The 14,796-nt window shown below is 48.0% G+C and overlaps 1 pseudogene; it reads left to right on the top strand.

Annotated features, from left to right (window-relative positions):
* The first annotated feature begins 289 nt into the window (after positions 1 to 289).
* LOC103633650 (zinc finger CCCH domain-containing protein 67-like) lies at positions 290 to 2,489 on the top strand (annotated as a pseudogene).
* The last annotated feature ends 12,307 nt before the right edge of the window (positions 2,490 to 14,796 follow it).

Genomic DNA, 14,796 nt, shown 5'->3' with positions numbered 1-14,796 from the left:
GCGGCTTCGCTACTTTATTACTCCGCAGCTGCGCATCGCCATTTTGGTATTCTAGATAGAGCTGGGCGTTCGGGTTTACCCGTTATTTCGGGTCGGGTTTTTTATATTTCGGGTTTTAAACATCTAAGCCCGAACCCGTACCCATAATGTCGGGTACCCGTAATTTTGGGTACCCGTACTTTCGGGTACGGGTTCGGGTAATATCAAAATACCCGATATATTCGACCGAGAGAGGGTGTTGTCCCCTGACCGAGAGCGCTGGCCGAGGAGGGTGCTGTTGTCCACTGAGATGCTGGAGTGTTGGGCGCTAAACGCTGTCAGGCTGGGCGGCTCCGCGGCTGGGCACTGCCGCCTGCCGCTGTGGGCTGTGGCCTGGCCGAGGGGCGACGACGCTGCAGCAGTGCCTGATGATGAGAGAGAGGCCTTGCCTTGCTTGTGGAGTGTGGACGCTGCCGCCGAGGACGCTTTGGGCTGTGGCCTTGCCTTGCCTGACGATGAGAGAGAGAGGAGAAGAACCGCAGTCCGCAGGGCACACCGCAGACCGCACACCCACACACTGGAGCTATTTGGTTGCCAGGTGAGCTTTGCCTTGCCTTGCCGTGAGAAACTGAGAACTGGGCCGTGAGCACTGAGCAGGCCGCGAGCACCTGGCGGGCTGGCGCAAGCACGCAGCTACAGTGCTTCGGGTAGTATGGGTAGTTCGGGTACCGTGATTTAATACCCGATTAGGCCCGTACTTAATTCGGGTATTTAGTTTCATTACCTGCTGGAGCTATTTAGGTAACGGGTTTTGGGCTATACGGGTACGGATTCGGGTATTTCGGGTAAAGGGCTTCGGGCTCGGGTTTTATGCCCAGTGCTAATTCTGGAGCTCACAGTCGCGCCATATTGGGACAGTTAATGTCCCGCGCTCTGTTAACGTCTGTTATGTTGCTCTTTCTGCAGGTTGTATTCCCCTTCGTACTGATCTACCCCTAGCCGGACTTCGAGTGTTCTTGCGCGAGAGAACTCCGACGCGGCTGCGGCCGTAACTGCGTGGCTACTGGAGCTCGCGGCCGACAACGACTCCACGGCGCTCGGGGACCTCCTCGCGGTACACCCGTCACTTGCCGACGAGCCCACGCCATGGTACTCCCCGGCGCGCGGCGCGGAGCCTATGACCCCGCTCATGGTCGCAGCGGCGTACGGATCCGTGGCCTGCATCGATGTCCTACTGTCGCCGCTCCACCTGGTCGATCCCAACCGCGCCTCACCGTCGTCCCTCTCCACCGCGCTCCACCTCGCAGCCGCCGGCGCCGCCTCCGCTGCGCCGGCTGCGGTATCCCGTCTCCTAGCTGCTGGCGCCGACCCCACGCTGCTCGACCATCTCCATCGCCGGTCGTCTGACCTCGTCGCCCTCCCACCCAACTCGCTCCCGCTTAAGAACCACCTCCTCTCCCTCTTCGGAGGGCGCAAGGAGTGGCCGCCGGATCCCTCCCTCCCCGACATCAAGAACGGTGCCTACGCCTCCGACGACTTCCGTATGTACTCCTTCAAGGTGCGCGCGTGCTCGCGCGCCTACTCCCACGACTGGACGGAGTGCCCCTTCGTCCACCCCGGCGAGAACGCGTGGCGGCGGGACCCGCGCAAGTACCACTACAGCTGCGTGCCCTGCCCGGAGTTCAAGAAGGGGGCTAGATGCCGGAGGGGTGACATGTGCGAGTACGCGCACGGCGTGTTCGAGAGCTGGCTCCACCCGGCGCAGTACAGGACGCGGCTGTGCAAGGACGACCTCGCCTGCACGGCGCGTCTGCTTCTTCGCGCACACGCCTGAGGAGCTCCGTCCACTGTACGTGTCGTCGGCGGGGTCACGCGGCGCGATGGGAATGGGGCTGCCGTCGCCGGGTGCGTCGTTCACGCCGTCGCTCTCGCCTTCTGGCGGGGGAAGCGGTGTGGCCGGCGCGTGGCCGCAGCCCAACGTGCCCGCGCTGTGCCTCCCCGGGAGCGCGGGGAACCTTCAACTGAGCCGGCTGCGCACTTTGATGAGCGCGCGCAGCATGGCAGTGGACGAGCTGCTCGCCTCGGCGGATTACGACGGGCTCGTCGGGTCGCCAGCCTCTCTGCGGTCGGCGAGGGGAAAGACGCTCGTGCCGTCCAATCTTGACGATCTGTTCTCGGCGGAGATGGCGGGCGCCGCGGCATCTCACTCTCCTCGGTACGCAGACCAGGGCGGCTCTACTTTCTCGCCGACGCGTAAGGCCGCCATGCTGAACCAGTTCCAGCAGCAGTAGAGCTTGTTGTCTCCTCGGGCCACGGTTGTCCCTGAGCTAGTGTCTCCGATGAGCTCCAGGTTGCTCTCGGCCCTTGCGCAGCGGGAGAAGATGCAGCAGCAAACGCTGAGAAGTATGAGCTCTCGTGACCTGGGCTCCGGCGCCTCCGTCCTGGTTGGCTCTCAAGCGATCCTAGTCCTTGGTTACAGCAGGGACAAAATTGACTTTTACCATACCTAATGGAAGGTAACAGAGCGCGAGGCATTAACTGTTCCAATATGGCGCGACTGTGAGCTCCAGAATACCAAAATGGCGATGCGCAGCTGCGGAGTAATAAAGTGGCGAAGCCGCACGACGAGAATGTTACAATCTCAAATAACTCAGCACTCTTAGGGTGCATATGGTTACGTGACAGTCAGGACAGGGACATCCCCTGACATCCTCTCTCGTCCCTCCAATTTTGAGGGACAACTGGGGACAACACTGAGATAGTCCTGTCCCAACCTTTGACTCTGAACCAAACAACATTATTTGAGGGATCGTCTCATCCTGTCCCGTCCTGTCATTGCAACTTGAAAGTCGCCTAAATAGGGGTGAATAGGCAAATCTGAAATAGTGCAGAATTGAACTAGTTTGCATAATGTAAGTGCAAAGGTTGCTTGGAATTGAAACCAATATACTTATTTCAATTGATGTGCATGGATGGTTTTCTTCTTATTTAAAATTTTGGACCACGCTTGCACCACTTGTTTTGTTTTTGCAAATCTTTGTAAAATTCATTTTCAAAAACTTTTGCAAATAGTCAAAGATACATGAATAAAATTGAGAGAAGCATTTACAAGATTTGAAATTTTCTCCCCCAGTTTCAAATGCTTTTCCTTTGACTTAAACAAAACTCCCCCTAAATAAAATTCTCCTCTTAGTGTTCAAGAGGGTTTTGCAAGTTTTGAAGATACTACTTTCTCCCCTTTTTGAACATAATAAGATATCAATTAAAAAACTTCATTTTTAAAATTCGGTGGTGGTGCGGTCCTTTTGCTTTGGGCTCATACTTTCTTCCCCTTTGGCATGAATCGCCAAAAATGGATACTTGAGTGAAATATAAGCCCTTGTTCCTTCTCTCCCTTAGGCAAATAATATATGAGTGAAGATTATACCAAAGTGGAGAACTGTGCGGAGCGACGGCGAAGGATGAGTGATTCGATGGAGTGAAGTGGAAGCCTTTGTCTTCGCCGATGACTCCATTTCCCTTTCAATCTATGACTTAGCATGAGATACACTTGAAGAACATATTAGTCATAGCACATGAAAGAGATATGATCAAAGGTACATATCTCTTTCATGTACCTTAGATGAGAAAACACTTAGATGAGCTAAATAAAACTCCCAGCAGTGATCTAAAATCAAGAACTAAACTTGTTTTGTAGGTTTATGCATCCGGGGGCTCAAGTTGGATCATCGATAGCGGGTGCACAAACCACATGACTGGGGAGAAAAGAATGTTCTCCTCCTACGAGAAAAACCAAGATCCCAAAGAGCTATCTCGTACTTTTGGGCAGACATTCTGCTCTTGAACGTCTAGGCCCAAGGTCTGAAGTTCAGCCTAGGAAGGAAGGCGATGCCAGTCAGTGTGTCCAGACAGCTGGAAACTATGAGATATTGGAGGAGTCCTCGGCAATGGAGATCACTGCTGGTATACCTGCTGATTTTGCTGATGTCCCGTATTTAGCTGCTGACTGGGGTACCATGGCTCCGGCCTCTGAGCATATCCAGGGTCCCTTGGCCCCTGTTGATGTACTCGAGACCGTGGAGCAGCTGGCGCCCAATGCTGATGAAGATGTGCATGCTGATTCTATTATTCCAGCCGTCAACCGGCCACTACTTATTTTAGAAGAAAGAGGTCTTCGTGCTGCTGTGGTTCCAGGCACTGTGCCTGCCCAGGGCACCCCTCACCCTGTTGACAAGCCTTTGTCTGTTGAGCCGCAGGACGTTACCAATTTTAGCGGAGGTGGCACCCCTGCCCACCTTCAAGAACACTCTGACAGCAGATTCAAAGTAAAGCCTCCCTGTTTCAAAGTCTACTCGCGAAGAAAAGAATTCCAGGCAGCGGTGGCCCAGATGACAGATGTTGAGAGGACTGAAAAGTTACAAGAATTCATGTAGATTGTTACCAAGCCAGCTACAAGGCTGTTGGCTGCCCCTCCGATTACCAAGCGAAAGAAGAGGAAGACCCTGCCCAATGACTTCAATCCAAGAAGAAGCAGAAGGGTGGCTAATCTGCCACCGGAGCTGGGCAATGAATCTGCAGCTACAATCTGCAGGCAGCTGGGATTTTGCGATGATCAGGAACATATTTCCTTCGAAGACGCCCAAAAGTATGTTCACCTTTTTGATGCAGCACTTTCCAGAGAGCATGTTGCTGCCATGGCAGCATTATTTGGCTGGGAATTGCCAGGGGAAGACCGGGCTCAAACCTGATTGGAGGGGGTGTAGGTCGTGTTTCTTTAGTGTACCCTGTTATAATGCAGCCTGTTTTTCTTATCTGGAATGTAAGGGGCCTGAATGACAGGTCTAGGAGAGACATTGTTAAGTCCTTGGTCCTTAGCATCAAACCAGCGGTTGTCTGCTTGCAGGAAACTAAGCTAGGCTCTATCTCAGCTTTTGACATCCTGTCTATTCTTGGTGCTGGTTTTAGTGATTTTGTTTACTCCCCAGCGCAATGAACCAGAGGTGGTGTTTTGGTGGCTTGTAGAGATGGAGTCTATTCTGTTATTGAGAGATTGGTACATGATTTCACAGTTTCAGTCAAGTTGCAAGAGGAAGGTGGTGCCCAGTGGTGGTTCACGGGTGTTTATGGGCCACACCACGACCCTCTCAAGCTTTCCTTTCTCCAGGAGCTTAGGGAGGTCAGGGAGACATGCGCTGGCCCTTGGGTAATAGCTGGAGATTTTAATCAGATCTACAGCTCAGAAGACAAGAACAATACCAATATAAACAGGGCAATGCTGGGCAGATTCAGGAGACTTATCCATGACTTGGAGCTAAAAGAAATCCCGTTGGTAGGCAGGAAATTCACTTGGTCAAATGAGAGGAATGTCCCTACACTTGTTAAACTCGACCATGTTTTCTGTTCAGCCAGTTGGGAGGAGATCCATCCGGATTGTATTCTCCATAGCAACTCTTCAGAACTCTCTGACCATTGTCCCTTAGCCCTGCATCTTAATGAGAATGTCAAAGGGAAACGGAGATTCCACTTTGAGAGTTTTTGGACCAAGTTTCCAGATTTTTTGGAGACGGTGGCTACCTCTTGGGAGCAGCCAGTTATGATTTCTTGTCCCTTGGAAAGATTAGCTCTAAAGTTGAAAAGGCTTGCAAAGGCTTTGCAGTCGTGGAGCCATAAAAGGATCGGAAATGTTAAATTTCAGCTTAACCTGGCCAGGGAAATTTTGCACAGATTTGAGATTGCTCAAGACAATAGACTGTTGTGTGGGGACGAGATATGGCTGAAAGGAAGGCTTAAGCATCACTGCCTGGGGCTTGCATCTCTGGAAAGGACAATTGCTAGACTTAGATCGCGGATCAAATATCTGAAAGAGGGAGATGCCAACACTTCCTTTTTTCATCTACAGGCTTACTATCGGAAAAAGCGAAACTTTATCTCTGAATTAGTGCATGGGGACCAGATCACCACCTCGCAAGAGGAAAAGCAGGAGGTCTTGTTTGATTTTTTTCTCCAATCTGTTGGGGGTAGCGAAGCAGCGAGAGTTCACTCTAGATTTGGAGGTTTGCCACAGTGCTAATGTTGACCTTGGGGCCTTGGACCTTCCCATTACAGAGGAGGAGGTCCGGGCCACTATTGCTAGCCTTCCCTCGGACAAAGCCCCGGGGCCAGACGGTTATACGGGAAGATTTTATAAAACTTGTTGGCACATAATTAAGGCTGATCTGATGGCGGCAGTTATCACCTTGCACCAAGGTAACACACGCAAATTGTGGATGATGAATTCTGCGTACCTAACACTTATCCCTAAGAAAGTTGATGCCAAGACAGCCGGGGACTACAGGCCAATTAGTCTTATTCACAGCTTCGCCAAGTTGATATCCAAAGTCTTGGCTAATCGCTTAGCACCGCACCTTCAAAATTTGGTGGCTACAAATCAAAGTGCCTTTGTTAAGGGACGTTCCATTCATGATAACTACATGTTGGTTCAACATTCTATCAAGGCCTTTCACAGGAAGAAGATCGCTGGTCTGTTTCTAAAGCTAGATATTACAAAAGCTTTCGATTCAGTGTCCTGGGCCTTTCTCCTAGAAGTATTATCCCATCTGGGCTTCGGGCCTAGGTGGTGTGGTCTCGTGTTCAATTTGTTAATCCACTGCTTCCACACAAGTGCTATTGAACGGAGCTCCGGGGGATTATATTCGTCATCGGAGGGGGCTGCGCCAAGGCGACCCCTTATCTCCTATGCTTTTCATAATCGTGATGGATGTGCTTAGTAGCTTATTCAAGCATGCTGAGGAAAGAGGATTGCTGCAGGACCTGGCCAGCAGAAATGTGAAATCTAGGCTCTCGATTTACGCAGATGATGTGGTTCTTTTTGTCAAGCCTGCAGTTGATGATCTTACTTGTGTCAAAATGATCCTGGATTGCTTTGGAGAGGCCTCGGGCTTAGTTGTGAATTTGCGAAAAAGTTGTGCTATCCCTCTCAGTTGTGATGATCAGACGGTTCAGGACAGCTGTAACATTTTGCAGTGCAACTCGGCTTCTTTTCCATGCAACTATTTGGGGCTGCCTATTTCTGATAAGAAGTTAGGGAAAAGGGACCTTTTGCAGTGGGTTGACAAGATAGCTAACCGGTTGCCCGGTTGGAAGGCTCCACTGCTAAACCTTGCTGGCAGGGCAGCCTTGGTCAGGTTCGTGCTCTCTGCAATCCCCGTATATCTTTTCATCGCCATGAACGTTCCCAAGTGGGTTATCAGTGCTATTGACAAAATCCGGCGAGGTTTCTTGTGGAAGGGTAGAAAAGATGTGAAAGGTGGGCATTGCCTGGTGGCGTGGGATAAAGTCACCAGACCGCTGAACCTTGGTGGACTTGGTATCCCAAATCTGATATATAAGAGTTGGGCGTTGCAAGCTAAATGGCTTTGGCTCTCCAAGACTGACCCGAATAGGCCTTGGAGTGGATTGGATCTCCCTGTTCAATCACAAGTAAGAAAACTAGTGGCCAGTTCGATGTACACTAATGTGGGAAATGGCAATAACACCCTTTTTTGGAGGGACAGGTGGATAAATGGGTGCTCTATCGCTGAGCTGGCACCTGAAGTGATCTCAAAGGTGGATAAAAAGGTTGCCTCTACCAGGACAGTGCATCAAGCCTTAGAGGGCATGTCGTGGGTCAGGGACATCAAGCCAACCCTCTCCCTTGTAGGGATACAGCAATATCTTACGCTTTGGGACACCCTGGGTGAGATCGTGCTCACTTCTCAGGAGGATCACCATGTGTGGAGATTCGAGTCTTCGGGCCTTTTCTCTTCTAGGTCCTGCTACAAGGCTCTGTTTTTGGGCTCCATTACCTTCGAACCTTGGAAAAGACTTTGGAAATCGTGGGCTCCTCCTAAGTGCAAGACCTTTTTATGGTTAGCCATGCATAATAAGTGTTGGACAGCTGACAGGCTGCAAAAAAGAGGTCTTCCCCATCCGGAAGCATGCCCTTTCTGTGAACAAGAGCAAGAAACAGTTCAACATCTGTTGACTGGTTGTGTCTTCGCCAGGCAGTTTTGGCATAGCATCCTCTCCCCCTTTGGTATGGGCCACTTAACTCCAGGACCAGAAGATACTAATTTTGCTGATTGGTGGGGACTAGTGACCATTCAGGTGCACAAAAGCAAGAGAAAGGGAGTCAACAGTGCCATTATTTTGGGAGCATGGTGCCTTTGGTTGCATAGAAACAGAGTTATTTTCGATGGAGATTTACCAACCATTGGCAAGGTGCATAGAAGCTTCATCGACGAGCTTTCCTTATGGGTGCTGGCTGGTGCCAAACACCTCGGAAGCCTTGGACTTGCTGCTGCTCTAGGCGCAGCAGGCCTGACCTAATTTTTCCTTGGTCGTCTTTTTGTATCCTAGTCCTATGGATAGTTTTATTTATGCTTGTTGCTGGCCACCATAGTGTGGTTTTTTGTACTGGTCCTCTTGGACCTTAATTTCCCCTTCTTATTAATACAATGATGCGCAGCTCTCCTGCGTTTTTCGAGAAAAAAAAACATTCGGGGATGAAAATCAAGGTTTGGTCAAAAAATTGGGTAAAATTGCTATATCACCTGACCACTCTATTTCTAATGTTTTTCTTGTAGACTCTTTAGATTACAATTTGCTTTCCGTTTCTCAATTATGCAAAATGGGCTACAACTGTCTATTTACTGATGTAGGTGTTACTGTCTTTAGAAGAAGTGATGATTCAATAGCATTTAAGGGATTATTAGAGAGTCAACTATACTTAGTTGATTTCAATAGAGCTGAACTCGATACTTGCTTAATTGCTAAGACTAATATGGGTTGGCTCTGGCACCGTCGACTAGCCCATGTTGGGATGAAGAATCTTCATAAGCTTCTAAAGGGAGAGCACATTTTAGGTCTAACAAATATTTATTTTGAGAAAGACAGGATGTGTAGCGCATGCTAAGCAGGGAAGCAAGTTGGAGTTCATCATCCACATAAGAACATCATGACAACTGACAGGCCACTGGAGCTACTCCACATGAATTTATTCGGCCCGATAGCTTACATAAGCATCGGCGGGAGTAAGTACTGTCTAGTTATTGTGGATGATTATTCTCGCTTCACTTGGGTATTCTTTTTGCAGGAAAAATCTCAAACCCAAGAGATTTTGAAGGGATTCTTGAGACGAGCTCAAAATGAGTTCGGTTTAAGGATCAAGAAAATAAGAAGTGACAACGGAACAGAGTTCAAGAACTCACAAATAGAAGGCTTTCTTGAGGAGGAGGGCATCAAGCATGAGTTCTCTTCTCCCTACACGCCACAACAAAATGGTGTAGTGGAGAGGAAGAATAGAACTCTATTGGACATGGCAAGGACCATGCTTGATGAGTACAAGACTTCGGATCGGTTTTGGGCCGAGACGGTCAACACCGCTTGCTACGCCATCAACCGATTATATCTATACCGAATCCTCAAGAAGACATCCTATGAACTCTTCACTGGTAAAAAGCCCAATGTTTCATATTTTAGAGTCTTTGGTAGCAAATGTTTTATTCTTGTTAAAAGAGGTAGAAAATCAAAATTTGCTCCTAAGGCTGTAGAAAGCTTTTTACTCGTTTATGACTCAAACACAAGGGCATATAGAGTCTTTAATAAGTCCACTGGACTTGTTGAAGTTTCTTGTGACATTGTGTTTGATGAAACTAACGGCTCTCAAGTAGAGCAAGTTGATCTTGATGAGCTAGATGATAAAGAGGCTCCGTGCATCGCGCTAAGGAACATGTCCATTGGGGATGTGTGTCCTAAGAAATCCAAAGAGCCTCCACAAGCACAAGATCAACCATCTTCATCCATGCAAGCATCTCCACCAACCCAAGATGAGGATGAGGCTCAAGATGATTGAGGAGAAGATCAAGAAGATGAGCCACCTCAAGAGGAGGGCAGTGATAAGGGGGATGCTAATGATCAAGACAAGGAAGATGATGAAGGTCCAAGACCGCCTCACCCAAGAGTCCACCAAGCTATATAACGAGATCACCCCGTGAACACCATCCTCGGCGACATTCATAAGGGGGTAACCACTCGATCTCGTGTTGCTCATTTTTGTGAACATTACTCCTTTGTGTCTTCTATTGAGCCATACAGGGTAGAAGATGCATTAAGGGATTCGGATTGGGTGTTGGCAATGCAAGAGGAGCTCAACTTTACAAGGAATGAGGTATGGCATTTGGTTCCACGTCCTAACCAAAATGTTGTAGGAACCAAGTGGGTCTTCCGCAACAAACAAGATGAGCATGATGTGGTCATAAGGAACAAAGCACGGCTTATGGCCAAGGGTTATTCACAAGTCGAAGGTTTGGATTTTGGAGAAACTTATGCACCCGTAGCTAGGCTTGAGTCAATTCGTATATTACTTGTCTATGCTACTTATCATGGCTTCAAGCTTTATCAAATGGACGTGAAGAGTGCCTTCCTCAATGGACCAATCAAGGAAGAGGTCTATGTTGAGCAACCTCCCGGCTTTGAAGATAGTGAGTATCCTAACCATGTTTATAAACTCTCTAAGGCGCTTTATGGGCTCAAGCAAGCCCCAAGAGCATGGTATGAATGCCTAAGAGATTTTCTTATTGATAATGGCTTCAAAGTCGAAAAGACCGATCCTACTCTTTTTACTAAGACTATTGAAAATAATTTGTTTGTATGCCAAATTTATGTTGATGATATCATATTTGGGTCTACTAATAAATCTATTTGTGAAGAGTTTAGTAGGACCATGATTCGAAAATTCGAGATGTCTATGATGGGGGAGTTAAAGTATTTTCTAGGATTTCAAGTCAAGCAACTCCAAGAGGGCACCTTCATCAGCCAAACGAAGTACATTCAAGACATCTTAACCAAGTTTGGGATGAAGGATGCCAAGCCCATCAAGACACCCATGGGAACCAATGGGCATCTCGACCTCGACACGAGAGGTAAATCCGTAGATCAAAAGGTATACCGGTCGATGATAGGTTCTTTACTCTACTTATGTGCATCTCGACCGGACATTATGCTTTCCGTATGCATGTGTGCAAGATTCCAAGCCGATCCTAAGGAAGTTCACCTTAGGGCCGTAAAACGAATCTTGAGATATTTAGTTTATACTCCTAAGTTTGGCCTTTGGTACCCCGGGGGATCCACTTTTGATTTAATTGGTTATTCAGATGCTGATTGGACAGGTTGTAAGATCGATAGAAAGAGCACATCAGGGACTTGCCAGTTCTTGGGAAGATCTTTGGTGTCTTGGGCTTCAAAGAAGCAAAATTCTGTAGCTCTTTCTACCGCCGAAGCCGAGTATATTGCCGCAGGCCATTGTTGCGCGCAATTGCTTTGGATGAGGCAAACCCTTAGGGACTATGGTTACAAATTAACCAAAGTTCCTCTCCTATGTGATAATGAAAGTGCAATCTGCATGGCGGACAATCCCGTTGAGCATAGCCGCACTAAACACATAGCCATTCGGTATCACTTCTTGAGGGATCACCAACAAAAGAGGGATATCGAGATTTCTTATATTAGCACCAAAGAACAATTAGCCGATATCTTTACCAAGTCATTAGATGAGAAAACATTTACCAAACTTAGGCATGAGCTAAATATTCTTGATTCTAGGAATTTTGATTGATATTTTGCACACATATCCTATTTATGTACCTTTGATCATATCTCTTTCATGTGCTATGACTAATGTGTTCTTCAAGTGTATCTCATGCTAAGTCATAGATTGAAAGGGAAATGGAGTTATCGGCGAAGACAAAGGCTTCCACTCCACTCCATCGAATCACTCATCCTTCGCCGTCGCTCCGCACAGTTCTCCACTTTTGGTATAATCTTCACTTATATCTAATTTGCCAAATGGGGAGAATTACAAAGGGCTTATATTCCACTCACAAGTATCCGTTTTTGGCGATTCATGCCAAAGGGGGAGAAAGTATTAGCCCAAGCAAAAGGACTGCACCACCACCCGAATTTTAAAAAAAAATTACAAGTTTTCAAATTAGTATCTTATTGTGTTCAAAAAGGGGGAGTATCTTCAAAAATTTGTAAAACTCTCTTAAACACTAAGAGAAGAATTTCTTTGAGGGGGAGTTTTGTTTAAGTCAAAGGAAAAGCATTTGAGATAGGGGGGGATTTCAAATCTTGAAAATGCTCCTTTCAAACCTTTTCATGTACCTTTGACTATTTGCAAAAGTTTTGAAAATGAATTTTACAAAGATTTCTAAAAACAAAACAAGTGGTCCAAGCGTGGTCCAAAATTTTAAATAAGAAGAAAACCATCCATGCACATCAATTGAGATAAGTATATTGGTTTCAATTCCAAGTAACCTTTGCACTTACATTATGCAAACTAGTTCAATTCTGCACTTTTATATTTGCTTTAGTTTGTGTTGGCATCAATCACCAAAAAGGGGGAGATTGAAAAGGAAATAGGGTCAAACCTTTTCCAATATGAATTTTGGTGCTTGAATTGCCCAACATAAATTATTGGACTAATTAGTTTGCTCTAGATTATGAGTTCTACAGGTGCCAAAGGTTCAACACAAACCAATATAAAGTCCAAGAAAGGGTTCAAATAAAAGGAGCAAAGTCAAACCGAAGGCAGTCCTGGTCTGGAGCACCGGACTGTCCGGTGCACTAGGGAGGATTCACTCGAACTTGCCAGCTTCGGGAATTTGGGAGGCCGCTCCGCTATAATTCACCGGACTGTCCGGTGCAACACCGGACTGTCCGGTGTGCCAGCGGAGCAACGGCTACTTCGCGCCAACGGTCGTCTGCAGAAGACATTAAATGCGCTACAGTGCGCGCCTGCGCGCGTAGAGGTCAGAGCAGCGCCAGAAGGCGCACCAGACAGTGAATAGGACCTGTCCGGTGCACCACCGGACTGTCCGGTGGCCCCACAAGTCAGAGCTCCAACGGTCGAACCCTAACGGTTGGGTGACGTGGCTGGCGCACCGGACTGTCTGGTGCGCCATACGACAGAAGCCCTCACCAACGGTTCTTTTGGTGGTTGGGGCTATAAATACCCCCCAACCACCCCTCTTCAATGCATTCAAGTTTTCAGTCATCAAACCTCATACAAGAGCTATAGACTTCATTCCAAGACACAAACAAAGAGATCAAATCCTTTTCCAAAGTCCGGAATCACTCCAAACAAATTAGTGACTAAAGAGAGACTTCTTGTGTTCTTTTGAGCTCTTGCGCTTGGATTGCTTTTCTTCTTCCTCATTCTTGTTTCCATAACACTTGTAATCAAAACAAGAGACACCAATTGTGTGGTGGTCCTTGTAGTGGACTTAGTGTCCCATTTGATTGAGAAGAGAAGCTCACTCGGTCTAGGTGACCGTTTGAGAGAGGGAAAGGGTTGAAAGAGACCCGGTCTTTGTGACCACCTCAACGGGGAGTAGGTTTGCAAGAACCGAACCTCGGTAAAACAAATCACCGTGTCATCCGCCTTATTTGCTTGTGATTTGTTTTTGCCCTCTCTTTCGGACTCGTTTATATTTCTAACGCTAACCCCGACTTGTAGTTGTGCTTAAAGCTTGTAAATTTCAGATTTGCCTATTCACCCCCCCCCTCTAGGCGACTTTCATCGACGATGAGCAGGGACGGCATGAGGCCACCCGACGGCGCGTGGATGGAGGCCCGGGCGACTCAGCGTCCTGGACCTATGTGGTGGCGCGCACCTGGGGAGGGAGGGGAGGTGACGGGGGATGCGATGGGGGTGGCGGTCCAGTAGGGATGGAGGTAGCCGGCGGCCGGGGTCGGCGGGGGTGCTGCCTGCGTAGAGATGCGGCGACAACTGTGGGATGGGTGGGAGAGGGAGATAGGAAATTGGCTCTAGTACCAAGTTAGAATGGGAAACCTTAACCCTAATTAGGGTTGGGAGTGCATATATATAAACCAAGAGTTGGGTCAAGCCCATTACATAGAGGGGTAAACAGGTAATTACACAAGGACTAACCCAAAACCCTAACGGGATTCTAACAATAAGGTCCTAAGTTCGACTCCCCATGGGAGCGAATTTCAGGCTGGAGTTAAAAGAAATTCTCTCGTCTGTCGCACACCAAACCACGGGTCTAAAGTCCGACTTCGGTCGCGGTCGTTCTCACATGCTACGGTGCCGCTGCGCTAGGGATTTGAGGGTTCTGCAGGGATTTGAGAGTTTTCTTGACCTATGTAAGAATGTCTTCTTAATTATACACAATCTAACATCCCCCGCAGTTGCACAACAAAATACAACATCTAACACCCTTGCGGTCAAAACTCTAGCCACAACAGATGTTGATCTAGCCACAACAGATGTTGAGATTGGATCAAAACTCTGAGAACACCGATGATGGAAGCTCCTTAGTGAAGATATTAGCGAACTACGAGGTCGTTGGCGGCAACATGCTCACGAATGAAGTGAAGGTCGATATCAACATGCTTCGTGTGATGGTGCTGGACGGGGTTGACGGAGAGGTAGACAATACTGACGTTGTCGTAGTAGACAAGTGTACTCCTAGTGAGGGGCTTGTTAAGCTTCTAGAGGAACTAGAGCGGCCAGCTCGCCTCAACCTTCCCACTAGTGATAGCCCGATAAGCCTCAGCACTGGAGCAAGAGACCATGGACGTTTGGAAAACCAGGAAATGAGGTTATCCCCAAGAAACATCGCACATCCAAAAGTAGATCAGTGTGGGTCTAGGTACCCGACCCAATCAACGTTGGTGTAGACAATCAACTCATGTGTGGAGGAGCCCCTAAGAAGAAGTCTGTAGTCGACACTACCCTAAAGGTACCAAAGTATC

The sequence above is a fragment of the Zea mays genome, chromosome 7 (assembly GCF_902167145.1).
Source record: "Zea mays cultivar B73 chromosome 7, Zm-B73-REFERENCE-NAM-5.0, whole genome shotgun sequence".
Lineage (NCBI taxonomy): Eukaryota > Viridiplantae > Streptophyta > Magnoliopsida > Poales > Poaceae > Zea > Zea mays.
Note: the sequence above shows the minus strand (reverse complement) of the source record. Positions and strands in the feature narration are given on the sequence as shown.